Raw genomic sequence first — 27,172 nt, forward strand, 5'->3', positions numbered from 1 at the left:
ACCTCTGGTAGCACTGTTTGTCTCGTAGTTTGCGATATGTCTCTGCCTCATAAAGCTTACAGGGCCATACGACAATGTTTCCACCCTTGTCCGCAGGTTTATAAATGACATCATTCCATAGTTGTTTAAGTCTATTAAGACTGTTTCTTTCCTCCAATGTCAAATTGTCCTTGTATATACCAGATGGAATGCGTCCCAATTCTTAAGAGACTAGATGGACAAATAATTTCACATTAGGACATACGGACAAGGGTGGAAACTTGCGTGACTTTTGATAAAATTTGTAAAGCCAATTGTTGCGCAATTTTGTGAGACCCATAGCGCCTTCATTTTTCGCGATCTGGGGTCGGGTGAGGGCTTATTTTTTGCGGGCCGAGGTGACGTTTTTAATGATACCACATTTGTGTAGATACGTTCTTTTGATCGCCCATTATTGCATTTTAATGCAATGTCAAGGCGACCAAAAAAACATAATTCTGGCGTTTTGAATTTTTTTTCTCGCTACGCCGTTTAGCGATTGGGTTAATGTTTTTTTTTGTTTTTTTTATTGATCGGGCGATTCTGAACGCGGCAATACCTAATATGTGTATGTGTGATTTTATTTTTAATTGTTTTATTTTGATTGGGGGTGACTTGAACTTTTAGGGTTTTTTATTTTTTTTTTAATTTTTAAACTTTTTTTAAATTTTTTAATGCTTCAATAGCATAGAAGCGTGCACAACTCGATCGGCTCTGCTACATATGAGCGTTGAGCAGATCGCTCATATGTAGCAGATTTACTGCATTGCTGTCATGGTTTGGACAGGGTTCTTGCCCTGCACTCACAGGGTTAAGTGTATGTGGCCTGTTTCTGGATCTGGGAGGGGTATTTATACTCGCTCTTTACCAGGGTTCTCTGTCGGCTATACTTTTGCCCTTGGCTTAGTTTAAGTGACCCCCTGTGCGTTTGTGCCTTGTGCAGTGTGCATGCTTCTGTGTTTGATATCTTGGCTTCTGACCCGGTCCGTCCCTGTTGTGCGCTTGCCTGACGTTTCTGTACCGTCTATTGCCCATTCTGGTTTACTGATGTCTTGCTAAGTCCTGACTATCAGTTCTGTCTAATCCTTTGGTACTGTCATGCTATCTCTTGGTTTGACCCCGACCTGATCTGGTTTACGTCTGTCTATGCCTCTTGGTAACCTTGTCCTGTAATCACCCTTCTAGGAGTTCTCCGTCTGCTCCTAGCTTTCTGGAGCTTAGGCGACTCCCCCAGCAGTCATGTGCTTCTGGTCCTGTTAGTACACAGCCTCTGGGACGTTGTCCTCTCCCTAGGGACCCCAGTAAGCCCCTGCAGCAGCGTGGGTTTCTCAGGGTCCAGACACTGGCTTGATGTCAGTTCTGAATATCCTGACAATTGCTTTGAGCGCCGGCCACCGGGCGGCGCTCACAGCAATCTGCCTGCAACTACCATAGAGGTCTCTATGAGACTTCTGGTTGTCAGGGCAATGTGTCGCCGACCCCTGATCACGGGACGGGGGTCGGCGATGAGCTCCCTTCCGGCCCGGCGGCCGAAAGCGCTAGTTAAATGCCCGCTGTCCTCGCTTGACAGCGGGATTTAACTAGTTAATAGGCGCGGGCAGATGACGATTCCGCTCGCGCCTATTGAGGGCACATGTCAGCTGTTTATAACAGCTGACATATCGTGGCTTTGAGGTGGACTCACCGCCGGAGCCCACCTCAAAGCTGGGGAGTCTGACTGCTGACGTACTATCCCGTCAGCAGTCAGAAAGGGGTTAAAAAACAGACAAGACTTAAAAAGTGGGAAACCACAAAAAGGCACCACTGCCCACAATAGAACCATAAGGAGTCCACAGTACCTCAAGGGCAAAAGAGGACGACACCGCTGCAATACTTCACTGTAGGTGTTTCAGCATATTGCAGGTTGTACCTGAAGACTTCGGGTGCTTGTCCAGAAACACAGTATCAACGATTCCAAATAGAAAAAAAAGCTGATAGCACTCACTGATTTTCTGGAAAAAATTCCGCTCTTTATTGGCAACTGTTAAAACATCATGGCCGGGAGGTGAGAACAGGAGTGTGCAAATGCTGACGATGGCCGTTTCGCCCTGAATAGCGCTTCTACGGGTCAGTGAATGAGAGGATGTGATGAGGGGAAATACCCTGTCACAGGTAAGCTCCTCCCTCCACAGCTACGTCCACAATGTTATGAAATACATTAAAATGGATTAAAAACAACATATAACATACATATAGATATATAAGCATCTACATCTGAGTGGGAGTTATACAAACAGAATAATCTAGTGCTTAGAACTTACTACCAAAAAACCTTATTCGTGGAAATTACATCTTTACAAAAGGCATATCCACCACACGGATCACTATAAGAAAATCAACATATCTACCCTATCGTTGAAACCAATAGTGCCCATTGCACCGACATGCATAATCCACATAGCTTCCCATCTAAGTAAGAGTTTATGCAGATTTTCCCCTTGTGGGGGCAAGACTACTTTCTCCAGACCTGCAAATAATAAAACATTGTGATCCCCGCCATGTACCTCTCTGATATGGTTAATTAACCGGGGCACCCCCTTGCCTGAAGATAAGGACTTGTAATGTTCTCTAAATATTCCGTATAAAGGCTGTATTGTCTTACTTGTATGGTAATATTTACATGGACAAAAATCAACATATACAACAAAATCTGTTTTGCATGATATGAATTCTGAAACTGAATGACTGATAGCCCCCATACGGATAATGCGATTCGTCATATGAAATTTACAGTATGGACAATGGCCACATTTGTCATTACCTTTTGGAATTCCCGCATTCAGCCAATTGTTATACTCCTTTTTAACACGGTTCCTAACCAGAATATCTCTAAGTCTAGTACAGTGTTTACATGATATTAAAGGGCTACTGACCACAATTTCTTCCAGCTCTTTATCACTTTCTAAATTTGCCAATTCTTCCTAATGGATGCATATATTTGGTGATCCGATTCCAAAGGACCATTTTGAAAGCAAAATGTAAGCCTTTTCTCTTTTTTCTTTACAGGGAAGTTTTTCTTTGCAGAGGTATTTCTTTTGATAACTGTCCCCTATCTACTCTATTCAATGCTGTTTTCAATAATGTTTCTGGGTATCCCCTCTTGTCTAAATCTATTATATAATTCTGCAGATTGTTTAGTATAGCCCTCATTGGTGTTGTTAACCCTTCGTGCCTTCAAAAATTGGCTAAAAGGCAAGGATTGTTTTGTATAGGGCGAGTGAAAACTATCAAAATGCATCAACAGGCCAGAGCAGTGCGCCTGCGCCGGGAAGCAAAGAAGAGGACGTCATCGCTACAAGATGGGAGTGACCGGACCGCGACACCCTCCAGACCCGGACCGCCCCTGGGTGAGTATAATATAACTAATTTTTCTCATCTTTCAGGTTACATCGGGGGCTTATCGACAGCATTACAGAAGGCTGTAGATAAGCCCCTGATGGCGTTGGCCGCAGCTCATAGCCCAAAAAATAGGTGACAGATTCCCTTTAAAAAATGAAGCTGTGTTCTATTCCTTTTAAGGGAAAGGTACATGTTTCGTCCAGCTGTAGACGACTTACTAGAGAAGCCTTCAGGCAAAAATAAATCCCTGCCTGAGTCCAGACGCTCTAGAAAAAGATCCTTTTGGCCCCCTCAGAAACAGCCTCCTCAGTACAGAGGAAAAGGGAAGTCTGGAAGGTGGAGCTACCTAGAAGGCAGACGGGGCAGAAATGTATCTCTTAACCAGGGCCAACATGAGAACAAACCATCATGCTAAAAGGAAAGTGGAGCGTCGCATTTCAGAATTCCTACCCAATGGCACAGATTGTGTTCAGACGCATGAATCCTAAAACCCATCCAAAAGGGGGTATAAAATAGTTGTGCCTCCTATCCCCCACAGAGAGTGAGAACCACATGACTCTCTTCTCAAAGACTTCAGAATGACTTACTTTTCGGCCAAAAGAAACCTACTTTCTCTAGTTGCCTTCCATGACACCATAGGAGGATGTCTCCATACCCTAATGGGGGAAAGGAAGCACAAGAGGTTAAAAACCCCTCCCACCTCCCATAAGCCAGTGTCTTTCCTGTTCCCCCATGGGGCATGGAGAGGTTCCTGGTATGCTGCGTGGCGGCGACCGCAGTATTACCCGTCTGATGCTGCCGGGCAGTGGTGGTCGGGCGCTTGTCCTTCCCTCCTCCGGACTGTTCCCGTCTCCTCCGGATTCTGGGACTGTTTCCCGGCCCACCTGCGTCCCCATGCGGGGGTAAAGCGGGCCGGCGATCCCCTTCACGGAGGCCTCTCTGAGCTCTCCGTCGGCTCCCCCTCCCTGCGCACCGTTCGGTAACCCGGAAGTTGCGTCATCCAAGAAGCACGTCACTTCCGGTTCCAGCGGTGGAACGCATATCACTTTTGGGTTTTCGGCCCTGCGAGCGCCGAATGGCGTGCAAAGCACGCTGAAGATGCTGACGCCTGCTTGGGACCCTGGATGGGGAGGGAAGGGCAGATTGCCTGCGCTGGGGCAGCGTTTATATATAAACCTGCCTGAAGACGTCTCCCAGGTAAGACTGATCCCCAGCATGGAGAGTACGTCCTGCCCTGCAGCTGCAGAGCCCAGTGCTTCCCCAGCCTCAGTAAGTGTGGCAGGGACGGGTCCCGATAGAGGATATGGGTAAACATCAGCTCCCCTACTTATACTTCTCTCCCTTTATTTTAGGGAGACGAGTCTACCTGTAAAGCCTCCTCTAGGCCTAAATGTGCCATCTGTAACGTAAAGCTGTCCTTAGGATGCGACAAAAAGTTATGCCGGTCGTTTACAGACAGGGAGGTCACAGCAGAGCACCCCTCGCTAATCGAGGAGATCCAGAACGCTTGTCAAGCAGGAGGTTCAAACCTCTCTAGCCACACTCACCCCTCCCCCACAACCGCCTTCACCTGGCCCATCGCTCCCTAAAAAGAGAAGGCTTCAGGTGGAGAAATCCGAGTCAGGATCAGACTCCTCTTATGAGTCGTCCTCGGGTAGATGGGAAGAGTCTCTACCCCGTAAAAACCCTGAGGTCAGGAAATCTCTTTTCTCCTCAGAGCATATTAAGGAGTTAGTAAGTGCTGTACGAAGCACTATGGAGTTGGAGGAAAAACCCGTGCCCCAATCTATTCAGGATGAACTGTTTAGTGGGCTGCATACGGATAAGCAGATCGGCTTTCCCATACATAAAAGTCCATAGACCTGATTAATCAGGAATAGGAGCTTCCAGAAAAATGGCTAACCACCCCCTCAGACTTCAAACATAGGTTCCCCCTTGATGAAGATCTAATTACGTGGGGTGTTCCCAAGGTGGATGTCCAGGTGGCAAGGGTGGCAAAAACAACCGCCTTACCCTTTGAGGACTCCTCCCAGTTAAAGGATCCCATGGATAGAAAAATTGAGTCTTCTTAAAAAGTCTTGGGAAACTTCCACCTCAGCCCTCAAGTCTAATATTGCATCCACCTGCGTAGCCAGGTCCCTCTTCCGTTGGTTTGAGGAGCTGGAAAACCACATCTCCCGGGGAACTCCCAGGAGGGGATTTGTTGGACTCTCTGCCCATCCTCCAAAAGGCGACCGGGTTCCTGGCGGACGCCTCTACGGAGTCAATCCGTGTTGCAGCTAGATCCTTAGTCTTGCTAGTAGCCCCCTCTATATTGTTACTCCAAGAGCATCTACAGACGACAACCCAGATTCTAAGGTCTCTTGGATGGCAAGTGAACCACCAGAAGTTGGATATGGTTCCATCTACAAAGATGACATTCTTAGGGGTTCTACTGGATTATCATAGACAGATATCTTTTTTTACCCAAGCAATAACTGATCCAGTTTCAATCAAGGTTAGCCTTCCTACGAAGCAAAAGATCGATATTCATGAGGTTCGCTGTGTCAGTCCTTGGCTCCATGACATCTGCATCCCGACAGTAGCCTGGGTCCGAGCACATACCAGAACCCTCCAGTCTCATACTCTTACAAATTGGAATGGATCCCCAGAATCCCTGGACAAAAAAATCTCAATACCTGCCGGGGTAAAAGCATCTCTATCCTAGTGGATCTGCCCGAGAAACCTAAACGGGAGTTCCTTGGATCAAGGACCCTCTGGTGACCATAAAGGTAGATGCCGGCAAAAGAGGATGGGGAGCCATCATCTCCCAAACCTCCTTCCATGAACTCGGGTCATCAGAAATCAACCGGCAGTCATTCAATTTCAGGGAATTAAATGCGGTAGCAGATGTGCTCAGATCAGTAACATCCCTGATACATGACGCCCATGTAAGAGTCTATTCAGACATCGTAACTACAGTTGTGCACCTTTGTCACCTAGGAAGCACGAAATCCGAAGACCATCTCACCAAGAATATTTTCCTTGGCCAAAAAACATCTCTCCTTGTCAACCTTCCATATAAAAGAATCAGTCAACATACAGGCCGACTTCCTGAGCACGGGAATGGAGTCTAACTTTAGAAGTCTTCCAGAAAGTGGGGTTACTAAGAAGTAGATCTATTGGCAGTATGCCAGAATGCAAAAGTAACCCAGTACTTCTATTTGAACACAGATGATGCCTGTCTAGGCGTGGACCCGTTTGCCCACCAGTGGAAGTTCAAGCTGGCATACAACTTCCCTCAGATCTCAATTCTACCAAAGACTGCAGAAAATAAGAACCGAGCCGACCAAAGTAATATTGATAGCACCACAATGACCAAAAAAGAAGCTGGTTTGGGACCTTATGTAATGTGTGGATGGTCACCTGATCCTTCCACCAATCAGTGACTTCCTTCACCAGGGGCCAATTTACCATCCAGGCCTCGAGAATTTACACCTAGCGCCTGGCTTCTGAATTCTCAATTTTAAAAGCCAAGGGCCTCTCAGACAGTCATTAAGACCCTTCAAAAAAGAAGGAAGGCGGTAAGAAATGCCATATATCACGAAACCTGAAAGACTTTTGTGTCATGGTGTGCACCTGAACATCCAAATCCTCGACAACCAAACATCACCCAAATCCTGGATTTTCTACAAGAAGGACTTGAGAAGGGTCTCAAACCTACTGCCCTCAAAGTACAAGTGGCAGCATTAAGTACCTATTTTGACCAGAGCCTGGCCGAGCATCGGTGGGTGAAAAGATTCATGACAGCTGCCTCCCGCAATGATTAGTCTAGTTGCCTCGTGGCCTTAAGGGGCTGACACTAACACCATTTTGAGCCCTTATCGATAAAACTGGAAAGGCTGTCTTTAAAGACTGCGTTCCTGGTATTGATCAATCCAGCTAGATGGGTGGGCGAACTACAGGCTCTCTCAATAATCGAACCATACTTGAGAATACTGGAAGACTGTGCTTCGTCAACCCATCATTTCTACCCAAGATAGTCTGAGTTAAACAGATCTCAGGCGATAATTCTACCCTCTTCTGCAAGAATCCAACAAACAAGAAGGAAGAGGAATTGCATACTCTGGATTTAAGAGGAATAGTCCTTCATTATCTCCAGGAGACGCAGGAGTCCAGGAAAGGCCAAAATCTGTTTCTACAGCTTTATGGCCAGAATAAAAAGAAGACTTCCAAGACCATGATTGCCAACTGGATAAAAAGAGCAATTACTGAAGTATACTGGCCTCCAGAGAAAATCATTGCTTACTTCACTAGGACTGTCTGCCTCCTGGGCTGAAAAAGCCAGTACTTCCATCAAGCAGATCCGCAGAGCTTCTACCTGGTCATCAGTCCATACTTTTTCTAAGCATTACAGACCTGACTTCTACTGTCAGAAAGGTCCCGGGAGCTCACAGCCAATTAACTCACTTCACCTATCTGATGTCAGCAGGAGCACCGTGAGAAAATTGCTTTTACTATGGGGTTACTAATGGGGGAGTCTTAATGATGCCTCTCCATTACTAACCTCTGGGCTTGATGTCACCTGACAATACAAAGGTGACATCAACCCCCCAACTATCACCCCACTTGCCACCGCTACAGGACAAGTAAGAACATGTGCCTTTTCTGGGGTGACTGGGAGTTGATATTTTTAGCCTGGGGGGGGAGAATCCATTGCCCCTTCCTAGACTATTAACATCAGCCCATAGCTGTCTGCGTAGTCCTTGATGGTTTATTAATTATAGGGGGACCATACATCATTTATTTTAATAGCCAGTAAAGGCTAAGTATACAGCTTTGTGAGCTGATATTAATAGCCTGGGATGCTCCATGGGTATTACCCCCTTCCCAGGCTATAAACCAAGGCTGTGGAGTTGAAGTCGGAGTCAGAGGTTTGGCTTAACGACTCCACAGCCCTGGTATAAACTGCTGCCCCAGCCGTCAATTTCCCTCTGCTGGTTAGGAAAATTACGCTGGAATAAACACCACTTCTTCTTTTTTTTTTTTTCTGAGAAACAATCTTTTGTTAAATACATGTACAGTAAGCTGCCCACAGTGTACTAATTGTATTTGACACTGACATCTGTATATCTATTTTATGTGTATATGCTGTATGTAATCCATCTATTCTATCGGCCCCTGCTGTGATTTTACAGTGTGTGGCTGCTAAATTGATGGCTTTTCTTCTATCTATCTCTGTAATATATGTATATATAATATATACATACATACAGTGTGTTGCGTTGCTAAAGTATTCGGCTCCCTGGAACTTTTCAACCTTTTCCCACATATTATGCTTCAAACATAAAGATTCCAAATGTAAATTTTTGGTGAAGAATCAACAACAAGTGGAACACAATTGTGAAATTGAACGAAATGTATTGCTTATTTTAAATTTTTGCAGAAATTCAAAAACTGAAAAGTGGGGCGTGCAATATTATTCAGCGCAGCAAACTCACTCCAGTAGTTCATTGTGTATCTCTGAAAGATACAATGTTGTCCTAAATGACCAATGATGATAAATATAATCCACCTGTGTGTAATTAAGTCTCCATATAAATGCAACTGCTCTGTGATAGTCTCAAGGTTCTGTTTGAAGCACAGAGAGCATCATTAAGACCAAGGAACACAACAGGCAGGTCCGTGATACTGTTGTGGAGAAGTTTAAAGCCAGATTTGGATACAAAATGATTTCCAAAACCTTAAACATCCCAAGGAGCACTGTGCAAGCGATCATATTGAAATAGGATTATCATACCACTTCAAATCTACCAAGACCCGGCTGTCCCTCTAAACTTTCATCTCAAACAAGACTGATCAGAGATGCAGCCAAGAGGCCCATGATCACTCTGGATGAACTGCAGAGATCTACAGCTGAGGTGGGACAGTCTGTTCATAGGTCAACAATCATTTGTACACTGCACAAATCTGACCTTTATGGAAGAGTGGCAAGAAAAAAGCCATTTCTCAAAGATATCCATAAAGAAAGTGTCATTTAAAGTTCACAACAAGCCACCTAGGAGACACACCAAACATGTGGAAGAAGGTGCTCTGGTCAGATTAAACTAAACTCAAACTTTTTGGCAACAATGCCAAATCATATGTTTGGCGTAAAGGCAACACAGCTCATCACCCTGAACACACAATGCCCACTGTCAAATGTGGTGGCAGCATCATGGTTTTGGCCTACTTTTCTTCAGCAGGGACAGGGGAGATGGTTAAAATTGGTGGGAAGATGGATGAAGCTAAATACAGCACCCTTCTTGAAGAAAACCTGTTGAAGTCTGCAAAAGACAAGAGACTGGGACGGAGATTTGTCTTCCTACAAGACAATGATCCCAAACATAAAGCAAAATCTACAATGGAATGGTTCACAAATAAACGTATCCAGGTGTTAGAATGGCCAAGTCAAAGTCCAGACCTGAATCCAATCGAGAATCTGTGAAAAGAGCTAAAAACTGCTGTTCACAAACGATCTCAATCAAACCTCACTGAGCTCGAGCTGTTTGCCAAGGAAGAATGGGCAAGAATCTCAGTCTCTCGATGTACAAAACCGATAAAGACCTACCCCAAGCGACTTGTAGCTGTAATCGCAGCAAAAGGTGGCGCAACAAAGTATTAAGTTAAAGGGGCGTGAATAATATTGCACGCCCCACTTTTCAGTTTCTGAATTTCCACAAAAATTTAAAATAACCAATAAATTTAGTTCAACTTCACAATTGTGTCCCACTTGTTGTTGATTCTAAAGCAAAAATTTACATTTGGTATCTTTATGTTTGAAGCATGATATGTGGGGAAAAGGTTGAAAAGTTCCAGGGAGCCGAATATTTTCGCAAGGCACTCTATATAGATGTCAGCGTCACACTCATACAGGTACTTCTCACAAAATTAGAATATCAACAAGTTAATTTCAATTCTTCCATGCAAAAAGTGAATCTCATAGTCATTACAAAGTGATCTATTTCAAGTGTGCAAATTGCCTCTTCAGAAAGAAAGAGGACTTTTACTCTACAGCGCCACCTATTGGTAGTAGCGATCCTACAAGTCACAATCAACCCTTTAACGAGTCTTGTAGTATGACTTAGGATACAAGCCAAATCAGAATCTCAATTTGCAGACACGGTGTTTCGAGCTGTTGGCTCTCGTCAGTGCAAAGTATGAGATCTGATTTGGCAAGGTGAGAGGCTCTGGACTAGGGTCTAAGAAGTAAGGTTTCTCCTTGCGGAGAGTGACATGCCAGCTGTGGCTTGTCAAGGTAAGGAGACTTATTCGCCGTGCAATGCTCCTCTGGGAAAATAATATGCAAATTGCCTCTTCAGAAAGAAAGAGGACTTTTACTCTACAGCGCCACCTATTGGTAGTAGCGATCCTACAAGTCACAATCAACCCTTTAACGAGTCTTGTAGTATGACTTAGGATACAAGCCAAATCAGAATCTCAATTTGCAGACACGGTGTTTCGAGCTGTTGGCTCTCGTCAGTGCAAAGTATGAGATCTGATTTGGCAAGGTGAGAGGCTCTGGACTAGGGTCTAAGAAGTAAGGTTTCTCCTTGCGGAGAGTGACATGCCAGCTGTGGCTTGTCAAGGTAAGGAGACTTATTCGCCGTGCAATGCTCCTCTGGGAAAATAATATGCAAATTGCCTCTTCAGAAAGAAAGAGGACTTTTACTCTACAGCGCCACCTATTGGTAGTAGCGATCCTACAAGTCACAATCAACCCTTTAACGAGTCTTGTAGTATGACTTAGGATACAAGCCAAATCAGAATCTCAATTTGCAGACACGGTGTTTCGAGCTGTTGGCTCTCGTCAGTGCAAAGTATGAGATCTGATTTGGCAAGGTGAGAGGCTCTGGACTAGGGTCTAAGAAGTAAGGTTTCTCCTTGCGGAGAGTGACATGCCAGCTGTGGCTTGTCAAGGTAAGGAGACTTATTCGCCGTGCAATGCTCCTCTGGGAAAATAATATGCAAATTGCCTCTTCAGAAAGAAAGAGGACTTTTACTCTACAGCGCCACCTATTGGTAGTAGCGATCCTACAAGTCACAATCAACCCTTTAACGAGTCTTGTAGTATGACTTAGGATACAAGCCAAATCAGAATCTCAATTTGCAGACACGGTGTTTCGAGCTGTTGGCTCTCGTCAGTGCAAAGTATGAGATCTGATTTGGCAAGGTGAGAGGCTCTGGACTAGGGTCTAAGAAGTAAGGTTTCTCCTTGCGGAGAGTGACATGCCAGCTGTGGCTTGTCAAGGTAAGGAGACTTATTCGCCGTGCAATGCTCCTCTGGGAAAATAATATGCAAATTGCCTCTTCAGAAAGAAAGAGGACTTTTACTCTACAGCGCCACCTATTGGTAGTAGCGATCCTACAAGTCACAATCAACCCTTTAACGAGTCTTGTAGTATGACTTAGGATACAAGCCAAATCAGAATCTCAATTTGCAGACACGGTGTTTCAAGTGTTTAATTCTGTTAATGTTGATGAATATTTCCTTTGAAAATGTGTAAATGACAGAGCAATTCTCTGTTAAAGTTCACGTTAAAATCGCATTGCAATCGCGCTGCATTAAGATGTAAATCGAGTGCTAAGTGTGAATAATCGGATTCTACTTGTATGACGCCTGTATTACATTTGAGCAAATATCGTCAGTGATAATCAAATTTTTTTTTTTTTTTTTTTTTTTTTTTTTTTTAAATATTTGTTTAGTGTGACTCCAGCCTAAGACTCAGGGTTGTGGAATCGGTAAGCCAAACCTTCAACTCCTCAATTTCCATGACTCCGACTCCACCAAAATTGGCTCCAACTCCACGACTCTGACTCTGCTGACTCCATAGCCCTGCTAAGACTCCTCCTTATTTGTGTGAGGGAAGTCATAATAATGGCGTGGAAGTTTACGCCGGTGACTCGCACAGGTGGCAAGCGCCACCCTACTTTTTCGGGTATTTAACCCCATCGTGTCTTGCATAGGTGAGATATCTGGCGTATCCCCAAGCAGCAGGGAATTTTTTTTAGGCAGCTTTTCACACCACTCCCTTGCCTGATCTAAGGTTCTAGTAGTTTCTTTCTAGATTGCTGTAAGATAATTCTTATATAGACTCTCCTGTTTTCTGACCCTGCTTGCCTACCCATTTATTCTGACCATTGCTACATATATTGAACCCGTACTATTTTCCCTGACCTCGAATTGTCTGACCACATCCTTACCTCTGTCCACTGTATCTCATACCTGTGTGTTTGATCCTCCGGTCAGCTGCTGCACACCCAGGAACTACCCTGGAGCTGTACCTGGTGACTACCGGCAGCCAAGTCTATACTCATCGTCTGAAGCTCCAGGGTAAGCCTGGTCCGTGGCACAGTGCGTCCACACCCACCATTGTTACAAGAGCAATCGTTAAAGCTAGTAAACCATTATTTCCTTACTGTAAGAGCTTATATATGATCTGTAATTGCCCTCAGATGTTTGATAAGATCTGGTCTAACCTCAATCCATCCACTGCTACCAAGATGTCATCTTAAGTAATCAGTCTGTTGCCATAATATCAGGGGTTTGCAAATGTCAATTTTCGTGGTCTGTAGTCTTTAGATGATACCAAAAATTACTTTTTCAGTGATTGCCTCCCTTTGTAATTCCACCATCCATGCAACACATTCATTCCTGCACTGAGGGTGTCAAAAGTTGTCATAAATTTATTCTCCCAGACTCTTCTGTCTCTGTGAGACATGAAGTTACCTTTTAATACAAGTAATTTAATGTCCATAATGCTATGACCGGGGATACAAAAATTTTTTGCCACAGGTTGATCCATTCTTTTTTCTTTTATTGTGTGACGATGAGAATTCACCCTTGTTCTCAGTTTTTGCCCTGTCTCCCCCACATTAAGAACCCCAGTTGGACATTTATTACAAATGATTAGGTACACCACATTAGATGTGATGCAGCTGAAAGTACCTGGGATCTTGTAGTCCTGATGTGAGTTGGGGATCTTTATCTTGTCCGTGCTCATTATAAATGGACAGGTTTTACATTTTTTCTGGTTGCAAGGAAAGGTTCCTGCAGCTGTGGGGGAGGACGGGGCGCTTCTGACAATGATGCTTCTTAAATTTGAAGGCTGCCTAAAACACAGCAGTGGGGGGTCTGGAAATATGGATTGTGATCGGGCATGTTTTTGTAGTAAAGGTTGTAATTTCTGTGCAGCTCCCCTTAGCACCTCCAGATTTGGATTGTAGGTGACCACTAGAGGCACCCGGTTATTTTCATCTTTAGCTTTGTAATGTAGCAGGTAATTCCTTGATATTCTGGTGGCTCTTGTAATTTGGTTTTCAATTGTTCTTGGATGGTAGCCCTGATTCAAAAAGGTCTTTCTGAGGCAACTAAGGTGTGTGTCTCTATCCAAGGGGTTGGAACATATGCGATTGTATCTGATGGCTTGGCTGTAGACAATAGTTTGTGTTTTGGATGGAAATTGTCCCATTTAAGGTATGTTGGACGGTCGATTGGCTTCTGAGACAGGGATGTCTCTATTTCATTGTTCTTCAGCTTTATGATGGTGTCTAAAAAGTTAATTTCAGTGCTGGAGTAATTGAGTGTTAAGTTGGTGGAATGAAATTGATTAAACTGTTCGTGGAACGACTTTAGTTGTTGCTGAGACTCAGTCCAGATAATTAAAATATCATCAATGTAGCGGTAGTAGGCCAGAGGCCTGATGGAACATGAGGACAAATGTCACTTTCAAGCTTTGCCATGAAAAAATTTGCATACTGTGGAGCCATTTTACTTCCCATAGCTGTGCCAGTCTGCTGTAGATGGATCTCCTTGTCAAATTCAAAGTAATTGTGGGTGTAATTTTGTGCGTTTCACCACAGAATTCGTATAATTCCTGGTGTTTTCCATGAAGACTTTGCAGTCATTTAATCCATCCTGGTGTGGGATATTAGAGTACAAAGATTCCACAGCCATGGTGGCCAGGATGGTTCCTTCTGGTAGAGGACCTATTGCTGCTAGTTTATTCAATAGGTCAGTTGTGTCCTGAATGTAGCTGGGTTTATCCTTTACCAGGGGTTTAAGAACACCCTCTACCCATCCAGATACCTGCTCAGAAAGGGTGCCCACACATGGAACTAAACAAGTTATCTTATCTGCCTGACGAATCCATAAGAAGCAATGGCCTGATACCAGAGAGTCCAAGAATAGGGACATCTGGAAATCCAGGGAGGCCAATTATTTCATGTGTGGGCACCCTTTCTAAGCCACATTGCCTTTTAACAAGAATCCTAAAAACCCGCTAATTTATGTAGACTAAGTGAGTTACCGACAATTACACCCAGAGAGCTGAATGTGTCCACAAGAACTTAGTCTTAAAATAAAAAAAATGGAGATGAAGATAGAACCTGCTCATATAGTAGTGTAGATGTAGAGGACTACTATTGTACTCCTTTCTGAAGATGTGGGTTCTGGGTTTTCTTTGATAATTTTGAAGGCGATAGTAAAATCTGTTTTTTGTATACTGTAGTAAATTTCAGAGTATAAGGGATGCACAGGAGAAATCTTGGCGATGATTGTGTGAGAAGACAAGGACTTGTGAGGACCAGAGATGAGCGAGCAGGAAAGTAGGTCATAGATGTAGGAAGGAAACTGTTGTGGCTAGCCTATGGGCCACCATTTGCCAGGAGTATGTTCACACAGAGTTGGTATGTGGTGGCATACCTTTTTTCAATGCGTGGAATTTTTGAGGTTGGCTTTTCAAGCAAAAGTTCATTCCACGTTGTTTAGCCTGGCAAAACAAATGTGTGTGTCAATGTGGATTGCAGGTGATGACGTTCAGTGCTGGAGTTGGAGACTCAGAACAATTTTCTATTAGGAGCAAAAATATAAAATTGCTTATGATGTGCGGTGAAAACCTAATTTTATACAGTATTTGTTCTCCCTAAAGCTTGCTGAAATTAACATTTGAACTCCAATATATGATTTCTATCGCAGTATGTTGCAGTGAAAAAAATAAAACTGATCATAATGATATATATTTATCAGGTTTAGATTTTTGTCCCTAATTTAGAAGGACTCAGTGCCAAAATATGTGTGTGCTCTCCTTCCTGTACTCAGCCTTTGATCCAGTGCTGCTCTTTATGACAATGGCCATAAATCAGTAAACCTGCTTCTAGGCAGAATTGGAATTTCACATTAACAGAGCAATAACGTTTGAACTAGAATGGGTCTGAAAGCGTTGTGGCTGCGATGGCTTTCTCTCTGCACAATGTCTCTACGCTGTTCATTGTTTGGGGGCCACTGCTGCCTGTGGGTGTAGGAAAAAGAAGCCTATTATAAGCGGTTAATCTTTGGCATTTATGCTTGTAAAATCTCGTTAACAAAGCTAAAACTAGAAATTGTAATGATTTAATTGTAACTTGCATTTTGTTAGACTTTTACTAAAATGGTGGTGAGTGCCTTGACCACAGATAAGGTTGTCTAGATGAGGTTGAGTGCAGCTATTACGGTATATAAGAAAGGAGGAATCTCTCCTGCACCTCCATCCACTTAATATAAAATTATGGTAGATTTTTTTTTTAGGTGAACATTTAAAAAATTAATAAAATTGAAACCTGATGGGTTTCTAGCACACGTGATTCCTCCTCTTTTCTACCTTAGTTTTTTACTTTCTGTAATGTTTCATATGTTAGTTATTATATATCCAGTCATCATGCCGCCAGTTTTGTTTTTTTTTCCTTAGCGCATAGAACCTATCTGTGTCTACAATCTCACCTTTTGTGACACACATTCAACTGCAGCCAAGATGACGTGTACATTTTTCTAAACAGTCTTAAAGAATCTGTCAGCAGTGTTTCACCCCTCTCCCCAAACTATGTGCATGCAGCCCTTTCAAAGACAAACCCAGCAATACATTTACATGACCAGTCTGTTCCTCCGTTAGAAGTCTTTGTTTGAGTTGATATGTAAATGAGGCTGTAGATCTGAAGCCTGCGTCACTACAGCTCTACTATTCCCCATCCAGTGCCGTCTCCTGCTTGACTGACAGCTTCAATGATGTGTAACTTTAGGCTAAGGAGCAGTCATTCAGAATGAGGTGGCGGTGGAAGGACACTATAGCTGGAGTGTCGGAGGCTTCATATCCACCATAGTTTTTCAGCCTCATTTACTTATCGATTCAAACATGAATTATCAGTAATGCAGTATTAGACTAGTCATGTAAAAGATATTGCTGCAGTTGTTTTTTTAAGAGCTATGTGCGTACAATAGTAGTTCGGGGGAGGGGTGGTGAAATCACTTTTGACAGATTCCCTTTAAATCTAAGGTTCCATTTACACAGGTTAATAATCATTGCAATCCATGCAAAGAGAAGAGGTCGCACTCCTCGAGATGGAAGTTTCACTGATTTATTGACATATCATGAACATGTCAAGTCGGGGGAGTGACATAAGGAGTGCTAGAAAGGCTGACAACGGCCGTTTCGCGCTGCTCGAGCGCTTCAACGGGTCCTCGAGCAGCGCGAAACGGCCAGTCAGCCTTTCTAGCACTCCTTATGTCACTCCCCCGACTTGACATGTTCATGATATGTCAATAAATCAGTGAAACTTCCATCTCGATGAGTGCGACCTCTTCTCTTTGCATGGATTCCCAGGATTGACTGTTTCCAGGTCTGGCACCCGAGATTCCCAGCTGCTGGGCTTCTGTATGCCGCACATCATTTGAAGTCACACGGTAACAGCGGTGCCGTCCGCTTTTTATCTTGAGTTTTGTGATTTAATAATCATTGCACAAGTGTTCGCAGCAACGCTTTCTCAATTATTAGCACACATAAACATGCCGGCAATTACCTGGCAAATGAGTAAAAACGCTTGTCTATCAGATGAATGGATTGTTCAGGCATTAAAAATCATAGTTTTGTCATTAACCCCTTCACCCCCAAGGGTGGTTTGCACGTTCATGACCGGGCCAATTTTTACAATTCTGACCACTGTACCTTTATGAGGTCATAACTCTGGAACGCTTCCATGGATCCCGGTGATTCTGACATTGTTTTCTCGTGACATATTGTACTTCATGTTAGTGGTAAAATTTCATTCAAATAACTTGCGTTTATTTGTGAAAAAAACAGAAATTTGGCAAAAATTTTGAAAATTTTGCAATTTTCCAACTTTGAATTTTTATGCCCTTAAATCACAGAGATACGGCACACAAAAAACTTTAACTAACATTTCCCACATGTTTACTTTACATCAGCACAATTTTGGAACCAAAATTTTTTTTTGTTAGGAAGTTATAAGGGTTAAAAGTTGACCAGCGATTTCTCATTTTTACAGCACCATTTTATTTTTAGGACCACATCACATTTGAAGCCACTTTGAGGGGTCTATATGATAGAAAATACCCAAAAGTGACACCATTCTAAAAACTGCACCCCTTAAGGTGCTCAAAACCACATTCAAGAAGTTTATTAACCCTTTAGGTGCGTCACAGGAATTTTTTTTGAATATTTAAAAAAAAAATGAACACCTAACTTTTTTTCACAAAAAAAATACTTCAGGTTCAATTTTTTTTATTTTACCAAGTGTAACAGGAGAAATTGGACTGCAAAAGTTATTGTGCAATTTGTCCTGAGTACGCTTTGTGGGGGGGAATGACTGTTTCGGCGCATGGCAGAGCTCAGAATGGAAGGAGCGCCGTTTGACTTTTTCAATGCAAAATTGGCTGGAATTCAGATCAGACGCCATGTCACGTTTGGAGAGTCCCTGATGTACCTAAACAGTGGAAACCCCCTACAAGTGACCCCATTTTGAAAACTAGACCCCCTAAGGAACTTATCCAGATGTGAGGTGAGCACTTTGAACCCCCAAGGGCTTCACAGAAGTTTATAATGCCAGGGCATGAAAATAAAAAAATCGTATTTTTTCCACAAACATGATCAATTAGTCCCCAATTTTTTCATTTTCCCAAGGGTAACAGGAGAAATTGGACCCCAAAAGTTGTTGTCCAATTTGTCATGAGTACCTGACACCCCATATGTGGGAGAAAACTACTGTATGGACACACGTCGGGGCTCGGAAGGGAAGCAGTGACGTTTTGGAATGCAGACTCTGATGGAATGGTCTGCGGGTGTCATGTGCGTTTGGAGAGCCCCTGATGTACCTAAACTATTGAAACTCCCCACAAGTGACCCCATTTTGGACACTAGACCCCCCACGGAACTTATCTAGATGTGTGGTGAGCACTTTGAACCCCCAAGTGCTTCACAGAAGTTTATAACGCTCGGACGTGAAAATAAAAAAATCATTTTTTTCCACAAAAATGATATTTTTTCCCCCAATTTTTTATTTTCCTAAGGGTAACAGGAGAAATTGGACCCCAAAAATTGTTTTGCAATTTGTCCTGAGTAGGCTGATACCCTACATGTGGGGGTAAAACACTGTTTGGGTGCATGGCAGAGCTTGGAAGGGAAGGAGCGACCATTTGACTTTTTCAACTCAGAATTGGCTGGAATTGAGATCAGACGCAATGTTGCATTTGGAGAGCCCCTGATGTGCCCAAACAGTGGAAACCCCCAATTCTAGCTCCAACACGAACCCCAACACACCCCTAACCCTAATCTCAACCCTAGCCCTAACCCTAATGGAAAAATGGAAATAAATATATTTTTTTTTATTTTATTATTTTTCCCTAACTAAGGGGGTGATAACGGGGGGTTTGATTTACTATTTATGGCGGTTTTTATGTTTGGCAGCTGTCATAGGCTAAAAGACGCTTTTTATTGTAAAAATAGTTTTTGCATCACCACATATTGAGAGCTATAATTTTTCCATTTTTTGAGCCACCGAGTCATGTGAGGTCTTATTTTTTGCGGGACGAGTTGATGTTTTTATTGGTACCATTTTCGGGCTCGTGACATTTTTTGATCGCTTTTTATTTCGATTTTTGGGACGCAGAATGAACAAAAACCAGTGTTTCATGAATTTCTTTTGAGGGTGCGTTTACACCGTTCCGCGTGCGGTAAAATTGATAAAGCGGTTTTATTCTTCGGGTCAGTACGGTTACAGCGATACCTCATTTAGGTCTTTTTTTATGTTTTGTCGGTTTTATGCAATGAAAACTATTTTATATAAAAAATAATTATTTTTGCATCGCTTTATTCTGCGAGCTATAACTTTTTTTATTTTTTTGCTGATGATGCTGTGTGGCGGCTAGTTTTTTGCGGAACAAGATGACGTTTTCAGCGGTACCATGGATATTTATATGCCTCTTTTTGATCGCGCGTTATTACACTTTTTGTTTGGCGGTATGATAATAAATCATTATTTTTTGCTTCGTTTTTTATTTTTTAAGGGGTTCGCTAAAGGGGTTAACTAATGGGACAGTTTTATAGGGCGGGTCGTTACGGACGCGGCGATACCTAATATGTGTGCTTTTATTGTTTTTTTTTTGTTTTTTTTTATTTCTAAAAAATGTATTTGGGGGAATATTTTTTTTTTTTTTCTAATTTGGCGATTTTTTTTTTGATTTTTTTTTTTTTTTTTTTATTATTTTAACACTTTTTTGTAACTTTATTACATAGTCCCAGGTGGGACATCACTGTCCTGTGACAGATCAGCAATCTGTCACAGGCATTGAAGAAGACTTCCTCTTGCCTGCGCTTTGCAGGCACTGAGGAAGCCAGCTTCCTACAGGCCCCCTGAAGGCCCCCGTTGCCATCTTGGATTCGGGGGCCTGCAGCAGTGCTGCACATTGCGCTGCCGTGGGGGGCTCAGGGAAGCACGGAGGGAGCCCCCTCCCTGCTGATGCTTACCTTTAACCCCCGGTACACCGCGATCGTGTTTGATCGCGGTGTGCAAGGGGTTAACGTGTCGGGGGCGGTCCGTGACCGCCCCTGACACATTGTGCCTGGTGTCAGCTGTGATAATCAGCTAACACCCGGCCGCGGTCAGCGGCGCTCACCACGTGGGCGCCGCTGATCGCGGTAGACGTACTATCCCGTCCATGGGCATAGGGGCCCGGGTCCCATGGACGGGATAGTACGTCGGATGTCAGAAAGGGGTTAATATGCAAGATCAGGAACAGGGCTATGACTGCATCCGAGAGATCAACACAGGAACAGGCGGAGTCCTATATTGATCTTTCACTTACTTTCATAGCTCTGTTCCTGATCTTGCAGGTATGCCAACACCCAACCTTGTATCTGACCAATTGAACCCTTTAGGTGCTGTTGTTGATGGCCACCGAAACATGGAAGTGGTTAAATATGTAAGGGAGGAATCGCCTTTTATGTAATGTGATTATGTGGTGCAAATGGATTTCTGTGATCCTGGCAGCGTTATAATTAATAATAATAACGCCAACATATTCCGCAGCACTTTACATTTTAGAGGGGACTTGTACAGACAATAGACATTACAGCATAGCAATAAACACATAGATTATAACAGATACCAAGAGGAATGAGGGCCTTGCTCACAAGCTTACAATCTATGAGGAAAAAGGGAGATACAAAAGGTGGGTGGTAACAATTGTTTGTATTGTTTGGACCATCCCTAGTGTAAGAGTTAAGGGGGCTTTACACATAGTGATATCGCTAGCAGAAGCGTCACCGATTTTGTGACGCAACAGCGATATTGCTAGCGAGATCGCTACATGTGATACTTACCTCTGACCGGCTCCCCCGCTGGTTATCGCTGGTCACGCGAGATCGTCCAGGTTAATTTCTCGTCCGCTGCTTCCTGCTGGAGCCGATGAGCGACGCGTGTACGCGGGTGGAGGACGTCCTCATCGCCTCGTCTGAAAGGTAAGTAACGACAGCTGCTACGTTGCTGGTGAGATCTGCCTGTGTGGCAGCTCACTATCGACCATTTAACGATGCACCAGCGATCCTGACCGGGTCGTATTGTGGTCGGGATCGCTGGTGCATCGCTAAATGTAAAAGGGGGCTTAAGTGCTTAATAGAGAGCCTGCAGTACAGCAGAGCAGGATCATCCATGTTCAAGTCCTAAAAGGAGAATAAAAAACAGTATATCTTTTTTTTTTTTTTTTTTTCTTCAATAAAAATTACTTTCTTTAATGTATAAAAAACATAAATTAAATTTGCCATCAATTTTTTAGATTACCCTAAGTTGTTTAAATCATGTTTTTTAATCCAGGCAAATTAATACTTTTCGAAATGAAACAGGTAGAATTGCAGTTTTTATTTTTTTCCATGCCATACCTCAAGGACATAATAAAAAGTGATCAAAGATTTGTATGTTGCAGAAAATGACACCAATAAGTCAACTCATCCTGCGTTCTCACAGCTCACTGGATTTGCAGGCCATGGTTGCTAGTACCTTTGTGACTGTGAGTCCTATACTGAAGTGAGCTAAAACAGTTGCTTGATCAGCAGCTCTGTCTGCTTGTCTATCACTGTGCTCCATAGAGTATAATAAAGATGCAATCTGATGCCTGACTGTGCTCCATAAGTATAAAAGGGGTGCAATCTGATACCTCACTCTGCTGGCAGACCATCTTTCTTTGACGGATTTGAGCTGCTTCTCGGAGTGTAGGAGATGGCTACTGAAAAAGTAACCCCTAAGTGGAGAAAGAAGAAATATTACAAAGTTTCTCATGAATCCATATTATTAGTTTTTGCAAAGTTTGTTGAAACAGAAGTGACCATTTTAACCACTTCAGGACCTGACCATTTACCTCAATACCTGAATAGGCACATTTTTTTTCAGGATTTTTCATACAAGTGACTTAAAGAGCAGTAAAAAAAAATTTCTTTCGAATATTTAATTTATTTTTTGCATCTTTTTCTATAATGATACATGAGGCTTAATTTTTGTTATTTTCCCACTTTCACCCTCCACCTCCCCCTGTATTGGTGGGAAAATAAAGGAAATGCATCTCTCTCAATATTATTATTTTTTTTTTTTTTTTGTCAGGGACAGGGTAATAAACCGCAATGTGGATTGGCAAGGTTTGCGTTATCACCTACTTTTTTTTATTTTTCTTTATTTTTCATTTACTACAAACACTGTGCCTGTCATAAAAGACCTTTTGGGGGGGACATTTCAACATTTAAATGCTTCAATTTTTTCTGATTTTTGCTTGTAATCGGGGCTGGTATTTGTCCCAATTACAGTGGAAATGGAGCCTCCTGGCTGCATAATAGAGCTTATTAAGCACTGTGTATATAGCGACAAGGAAGACAGAAATGGTAACAAAAAGTATCTACCTTCTCTATAGGGGGCTTTGCTGTTTCTGACAGCTGGCTTTCTGCTCCTATGGCTGCATGATCACGTGCAGCTGCTCTGCTGTGCAGACTGTCATTGCAGAGTAGAACGCGGACTATGGCAGTCTGGAATCCCCCCACACAAAAATAGAAAAGCTAATCAGTAAATTATATGTACCCTAAAATGGCTCTGTTAACTATAACTGCAAAAAAAACCTCACATGACTTGACTACTTTGAAAGGAAAATAAAAATATTAGGGTTATTGAAATATGACAATGAAAAAAAAATGATTGACCTGCTATTAATTTTTATCCACAGGTGCAGGTTAAATTTGAGCTGTGAAGTGGTGTTTTCAACCCTGTACTTGATGATATCTCTTCTTGAGCACAGGTAGGTTACCAGGCCACTTCTACTATTTGGTTCTGCTCTGTCATGATAGAAGTGCTGCTGCTGTTAATTTTTTTTTTTTTTTTTTAATCACCTTGCCCCTTCCGAAATATTTTCCTTTTTATGCACTGTTCATTTTGTTCAAAAACACACAAAAAAAGAAACACAATCTGATTTACTTAACAGCCTGGGTCAAGCAATATCTCTGCTACTACCTGGTCAGCACTGAGATCTCATCTCCTGAGATCTTGGTGCCAAGCTCTCCATCTGTGCATGCGCCGCCCCGCCCCCCCAGGCAGCCATTTTCCCGGAGTCCAGTCCACCGCATAGGAAACCATGTACGGTAACTGCTGGAGCTCTGGGCTTTCACAAGATGATGGCGGAGCCACAGTGTACATTAAAGAAACTAGTACTTTTTCAATAGCCAATTTGTAAATGGTGTTTCATTTCATCCTCATCTGCACCACGAGTTCAGGACAAACATATAATGATTATATACCTTGGTTTTCAGTCTAGATTCAATTCCCCACCTCCACTGTCTGGGTATATTACGGTGATATGCGCAAGATTTTGTCCATTTGGGTGTTTGGGTCTAAGTTCATCCATGGTCCCCAAATCTTAAAGAACTGATCCCACATATTGTTTCTAGTGGCTTCTATGCGTTCATAGAGCATAATATTATTCATTTTTTTCTTTAACAAGTAGTAATGACAGTGTTGGGGATTTCCATTTTGCCGCTATATGAATTTTGGTGGCCATGAAAAGGAAGTTTACCAATTTATGGAGACTTCTGGGAAGAGACGGGTGCTTCGCCCACAGAAGAAAAATCGAAGGTTCTAAAGGAATTTTCCTGCCTGTCAATTGATTCACAATACGTCTCACTCCATGCCAGAGATCTGAGACCACTGGGCAAGTCCACCAGATATGTTTCATATCTCCTGAAAGGTCACAACCCCGATAACTTAGCGCTGATACATTTGGGTATATACTGTGAAGTTTGGTTTGAACAAGGTATGTCCTGTGGAGAACCTTCAATGAGGTCTCCACAAGGGATGATTGGTGGCTTCCGTTGGACAACGTTATCACAACAGGATCTCCAGTCCTTCAGTGGCAAATCAAATCCCATTTCCTCTTCCCATTGTATCATAAATTTCAGTTTTTTCTCATCATGGGGTGGGTTAAGAATTGAGTATATTGAGGATATGATTCCTTTTCCCATCGGGTCATTAATGCACTTTTTCTCAAAACTAGACACACGTAGAGGGTTTTTGTTAGGGAGAAGACTATTTGCAAAGTGGAGGACCTGATTTATACGCATGCAAATACAAGAGAGTGCCAGGCACACAGCAATACATTGAGAATAGGGTTGCAGTGACAATAGTGAACAATGAGTTGCACTAAAACAAGAAAGGCACTACTGTAAATAATGCACACCACAAATATGATTTAATTAAAACAATATAGTGGTACAAGCTTTATTGGCACAACAAGAGATATTAGAACACAATTAAAACCAAAAGCACATATCTACTCAGAAAAGTAGCTATAAGGCCCAATATGTACAAAATGCATAGCATATATCTGAAAAAACGTCAACCCTAATGGCTCATGAGGCATATAATACATATAGAAACCAGGAAAATAAAAGCCTGGTTTAACCCACATAAGTGAGAGGGACAACCCTCATAATACGGAGCCCCCCTCAAGAAAAGCATATGCCAGTACAATAACTGGAAATGCTAATAGGATAGTGGAAACAATAGCCCCATGAAAGCCTGAAAGAAATAGAAGGTTTAGTTTACCAGATATGCAGTGTATATAGCAGGACCAAAACCCCCCCGAATCAGAGCTCCGAGTAGCAGAAAACCATGGCCCCACGCATATCGCCCTGGCAAGCAGGGCTTCATCAGGGGAAGTAGTGACACCGTTGCCAGCCTGTACCATAAATAGATCTTAATAGATTACCTAATAGTCTACCGCTGTGTAGTGGAAACACCGCCAGAAGTGGGGAGCTGTAAGCCGTAACCGGAAATGGGAACTGTCTCCACTGAGAGAGATAAGAACAGCGCCTGCGTGACATGGAGAGCACGCCAAATCACAGGGCATGTGCAAGATGGAACACAGCTGAGCATCCAATGACGAAAAAGGGGGAGGTACTGCAAAGCGCCCACATGACCAGGAACACAGGCCATGTAAAAGCGCCTATGCAAACGCAGGAAAAGCCAGGTCCCTATTGGGCGCTGTGAAAAGGCTGACGTCTCAGCCAAAATTATACAAAAACCACGCTTGCGCATAGGAGAGAGCGAGCCAAATCAGAGTGCCTGCGTGAGCACAGTGCCAAGAGTCCGCTATCACAGCTAGGCGCTGTGCTAGGGCTAGGGGCTAAATCAAAGTGTATGTAGACAAAACATGTACTTAACAATAATGCTCATTCGAATAAACACAGCAGCATTCAAATATGCACAATAGCACACCAATTATCCACACAATACATGGCATACAAGCCTCCGGAGGCGAGCAGGCAGTTCCAAAGCAGACATAGATATACACACCAGTACAAAAACACTATTTAAAGAATATATACAATATACAAATCAGCGTTTATTCATAGAAACATTAGAAACAGTATTATAATACCAGCCACACAAAATCTAGTACAAAAATACAATATATCATATTATATTATATATGAACATTAGAAATAGCAAGGCAAAATTGCCCCCAATATAGGTAAGAATCATATTAGTGTCTATGCTGATCCTGACACGCCATGAACCATATAAAAATGGAAAAGAGACTAGAATCAAACCAAAACATGCCAAAAAACGGCCCAGTATTGACATCTTTAATAACAAAGTATAGTGGCCGGAAAATGAACCATACTAATGGGTAGACCTGCCTCATGAGCCATAAAACTGTTACTAGATCTAGGAAATAGACCCCATAGCCCCTGTAAGGCCATAGGAAAAAAGAACCCAAAAACACAACCCCCATAACATGTAAAAAAACATATCATTCCCAAAGCCCTGAATTATAACAGGGCCAGAAATACCGGACAAATTTCTCCAGGACACCAGACCAGGTGGAGCGCAAGTATGCCGACCAATCAAAGCAGAGATTCAAGGAAAGAGATCCGCATGCATCCTCCAAAGTCCATAATGATGAAATTAACCCAAAAATCCTGTGAAGAGCAGTTCTTCGTCTAGACCCGCAGGAGCAACAGAACCAAGATTAAAAATCCAGCGGGACTCACAACGCAATAAAAGATGTTTATAGGAACCCCCCTCTATTAGAGGCCTGAATTCTTTCCATTTATACGCATGGTCTCTCCAACTGGTGGTTCATATTTTCGAATAAATTCCGGTCTGTCTAGCATAATAATAAATGGAGAGCACAAATTCTGTAATGTAGTGATCCCTCTCAAGACCCACCATGCAAACATTTTTGGACTGAGGCCCGGTAGAAACATAGGGTTGCATACTATGGAGGTCAAAGGGGACGGTTCAGACTGTAGCTTATATTTGAATCTAGCTTTCCTCAAAAGGATAAGGGAGTGTGCTGTAAAGGGAGCTGTTAAAATTATACCTTTTGGAATTTTCTCCGTGGACCACATCAGACATGGTAGTGAAAATTTTTTTACAAGATGTGACTCCAAGTGGACCCATCTCAGTTTGTTTTGGGAACAGATATTTGTCAGTTGTGCTACTTGAGCGGATTTAAAATAAAGGGCACAATTTGGAAGAGAGACACCTCCTAGTCTTCTATGAAAGAACATTATTTTTTGTGAATTCCTAGCTTTCTTTCCTTGCCAAATGAATCTAGTAATAGTGGAATGTAGGTTGGAAAATGTACTGGTCAGGATCGCTACTGGTATTGATCGAAAAAGGTATAACAGTCGAGGTAGAGATACCATTTTTAGTGTATGTAGTCTACCCAGCCAAGATAGATTCATCGAGGACCACCCCGTCAAATCCTTTTGTAAGCTCTCAATAAGTGGTGCATAATTCCACTTAAAGAGGGTTGATCTATTTTCTGTTAAATGGACTCCTAAATATGTTAGGTAATGTTCTTTTCTTGCAAATTTGAAATGAGAGGTGATATTGTCTTGTATGTCTTTTGGGGTGTTTATAAAAAGAGCTTCAGATTTTTCAATATAAATTT

The 27,172-nt window shown here is 42.6% G+C and overlaps 1 protein-coding gene across 3 annotated transcripts in view; it reads left to right on the top strand.

Moving 5' to 3' along the window:
- Window positions 1-27,172, top strand: part of PURG (purine rich element binding protein G) — a 363,872-nt gene that overhangs the window by 40,842 nt on the left and 295,858 nt on the right. For all 3 annotated transcript variants that reach the window (XR_012219969.1, XR_012219968.1, XM_073543565.1), the window contains exon 2: window positions 22,943-23,014. The gene's annotated coding sequence lies outside the window, so the exon portion shown is untranslated. The remainder of the gene's footprint in view (window positions 1-22,942; window positions 23,015-27,172) is intronic.

Source organism: Dendrobates tinctorius, unplaced genomic scaffold (assembly GCF_039654945.1).
Source record: "Dendrobates tinctorius isolate UK_male_01 unplaced genomic scaffold, ASM3965494v1 ptg000011l, whole genome shotgun sequence".
In the NCBI taxonomy this organism is placed as follows: domain Eukaryota; kingdom Metazoa; phylum Chordata; class Amphibia; order Anura; family Dendrobatidae; genus Dendrobates; species Dendrobates tinctorius.